The sequence below is a fragment of the Chrysochloris asiatica genome, unplaced genomic scaffold (assembly GCF_000296735.1).
Source record: "Chrysochloris asiatica unplaced genomic scaffold, ChrAsi1.0 scaffold00372, whole genome shotgun sequence".
NCBI classification, from domain to species: Eukaryota; Metazoa; Chordata; class Mammalia; order Afrosoricida; family Chrysochloridae; genus Chrysochloris; species Chrysochloris asiatica.
This window is the reverse complement of record NW_006408890.1, coordinates 46,811-50,464: the sequence shown is the minus strand read 5'-3', so window position 1 is coordinate 50,464 and position 3,654 is coordinate 46,811.

Here is a 3,654-nt window from a genome sequence, read left to right as displayed (position 1 = left end):
TTTCCCACCCCAGCCATGCCAGGGAGCTCTCTCCTTTCCCACCCCAGCCATGCCTGCTGAGGCCTCTGTTACTCAACTCCCAGAATCTGAGTGATGGCTGTTTCCCCCAAAGGGTCCCTGAGGTGGAGCCCCGTCCCCATGGGACACAGTCCTCCAGTGCCCTTGTGTAAAGGGCAGTAGACGGAGAGGGGTGAAGGGCCAACCAGGGTGAGAGGATGTCACTGGTTAGACTGTGTCCCCCAGAAACATGTGTCAGCCTGGCTGGGTCGAGATTCTCGGTGCTTTGGCAGTCATGTGATGATGTAATGTGGCAGTCATGTGACTGCCCATGGTGTGATCTGATGAGATAAACCAATAAAAGAATGAAAGACGGGTTGCAACCTCATTAATCCCATGACAGCCCCTGTCTGCTGTGAGAGGAGTTCCCAGGGAATGCAACACCTTTTATTTTACAAGAAATACAAGGACTCCTGGTGTGGTGTTGTAGGGTCAGCCCTGGACTGTGAACCACAAGGTTCAAATCTACCAGCAGCTCCCGGGAAATCCTACACAGGGTCGCTATGAGTCAGAACCAACTCGACGGCCCTTAACAATGACAGCAAAAGGAGAGAGAGGTGAGCAGACAAGGAGGGAACCAATGGCACCAAGACAGAGGAGCTGGCAGTGGAGGCTGCCCTGTGGACCTGGGTACTGCAATGTGAATTCAGACTTGTCGTCTCCTAAACTGTGAGGGGATAAGATGGTGTCTGTTAAAATGACCCACCTACTGTGGTTCTGGCATCATTGTTGTTCTTGTTAAGTGCCATGGAGTCTGTTCCGATTCATAGAGACCGGGTAAAGGGTTTCCACGGTATAGGGTTTCCACGACCACCCCGTGGTTCCAAGTGCAGCGCTGGTCCCACAGCGCCACACCTCACCCAGTCTCTGTAAATCAGTGCCATTAGCCACATTCTGGAAACTTCCACAGAGCACAGTCCTAGACGGTCTCCCGGCGGAACATCCCTGTGCTAAAGAGGAGCATCACACCCAGAGGCCTTCAGGGATGGCTGCGGGGAGCTGGACAGAGCCACAGATGGAGCCTCAAGACCAGAGGGGCAGGAACCTACACACTGGCGGGCCTCAGAGCGGGAAGCTGAGCTAGGTGGCGTGTCCAGGCAGCTGCTGCCGTCGGGGTGTGGCCTTGGAACTCCTCCTGTTTCATGACGGGATCCTCTGTCCCTCGAGGTGGCCTGTCAGAAGGCCTTTGTAAACATGCCTGTCGGCGCCTTTATGAGGAAGCCTTTTCGGCTTTGTACCTTCTCAGGCTTCCAGAACAGGGCTATAAGATGTTTTATAACAAGGCTCAGGTACCTGTCAGCTTGTTCAGGCCATGCAAGTGGCTTGTGAACCTTCACTGGGCTCCCAGAGACGGTGGCCCTGGGCACACACGGGCAGGGGAGGGGCTCTCGGGATTTCTGCAGGGGACCATGTGTTTGCCAGGCTAGCACCCTGTTCAAAGGGGATTCTGTCTGTGGCATTATTGGTGGTTTGGGGGAGTTGGTGTCATTTTCAGGAAGGATTCTGTATGTGATTATGTATGAAGCTTGTACACGTGCACCCAAACTCTCCTTTGTACCCCACGTCTCCTTTCTCCTCTGTATCCCAGACATTTTCTTTAGAACCAGCCATCATATAATTAAAACAAAAAAAGTTATATTGTTGTAACTTGTTAAGAGCCCTTGAGTCAGTTTTGACGCATAACAACCTGTATAGGGTTCCTGAGGAGTGGCTTATGGTTCAAACTGACCTTGATGTCCGATGTGTATCCTACAGCGCCGCCAAATATACGCTGATCCAACTGTTTCTTTGTGCCCAATTCCATGACATTGCTTCCGTTCTTCAGGTCGTACACCCTCATCCTCTGCTACCTATCACCCCGACACTATTATCTCACACGCACTGCCCCCAAGCTCAGACATGACAACATTTCATCAGTAAAACAGACATTACCACGATTCTTTTGTTGTTTGCATCCATCCAGTGGGCTCCAAGTTAGGGTCACGTCATGTCCAACATGTCCCACACTGCCGGGAACTACGCCATCCCCATGACTGCCTGTTGATGTGCTTGATGTACTAAATTACACTTTTAAAAAGGGAGTTTGCTCGTAGAATTCTGGATTTTCAGCAAGTTGTCTTCCCCAGACCCAATATTCCAGGAAATTATTTCACTCTGTGATTCAGGGTACAAACAACCCCAAAGGCACTCTGTGTGTGGCTAACTCTGTGTGTGGGTTTCTTTTCCCCACACCCTTCTGGGGCACCCCACAACCACAAGAACAATCTTCTCTGTTGTTGGGACCATCCACTGGGTATCTGATCCCTGTGACAGAAACCCAGAGGGGGTTTCAATTTTTGTTAAGTGCTTTCGAGTCAGTTCCGACTCTCAGGTTTCCAATAAGTGGCTGGTGGATTTGAACCGCCAACCTTCTGATCAGCTGAAGGCCCAAGGACAAATGCCCCATAATGTCTGTAGGATGTATGTCTTTATGGTGGAGCCCTGGTGTGGTGCTGTCTGGTCAGCACTGGGCTGCTAACCACAAGGTCAAAGGTTCAAACTCACCAGCAGTTCCTTTTGTGCTGTGCTCACCAGACACCCCGATATCCCAATACACCCGCCATTGCCTGGAGTGGGGGCAGGTTCTCTGGCCTGCCCTGCCCCCGGGGATCTCCTGTTTTAAGCAACCGGAGTGCCATTTCAAGTACAGGAATGATCATCACTCTCCCCAGTGAGATACACCCAGAACCCCAAACCTAAGCCCACTGCTGTTGGCTGAGACTCTCCTGTGTGGTGGCTTCTGTGTTGCTGTGATTCTGGATACTATGCCACCGGTGTTGGAAATACCAGCAGGCTCACCCACAGATGAAGACAGACTAGGAAGGGGGAGAGACAGACAACCTCTGAATGTTTAGTCACTGAAAACTTTACGAATAGTATTGAACATTGTTTGGTATAGTACCAGAAGATGAAAACTTTATGAAGAACACCAGAATATTGCCAGATACAGCGCCGGAAGACGAGGCTCAGGGTGGAATCTGACTGGGGAGGTGCTGCCTTCTCAAACTAGAGTTGACGGTGATGACGCGAATCGAGTAAAACCCTCGGGACCTTCATGTGCTAATGGTGCACAACTCAAAATGAGGAGAAACAGCTGCAAACATCCATCAATACTCAGAACGTAGAATGTATAACTGTAAATCTAAGAGAACTGGGAGTTGTCAAGAATTAAACAAAACATCACATGGATTGAGATTCTAGGCATTGCTGAGCTGAAATGGACTGGCTTGACTATTTCGAATCTGACAATTATATGGTTTGCTATGGAAGGTTAAAAAATTCAAGAGGCATGATGTTGCATGCTTCATCATGAAGAACATATCAAGATCTGTCTTGAAGTACATCGCTGTCTATGATAGGATAATATCCATACGTCTACAAGAAGACCAATTAATATCATTATTATTCAAATTTATGCACCAAACACTAAATCTACTGATGATGAATCTGAAGAATTCTACCAGCTTCTTCAGTCTGAAATTGATCAAACATGCCATCAAGATGTATTGATAATTGCAGGTGATTGGAATGTGAAGATTTGAAACAAAGAGGAAGAAT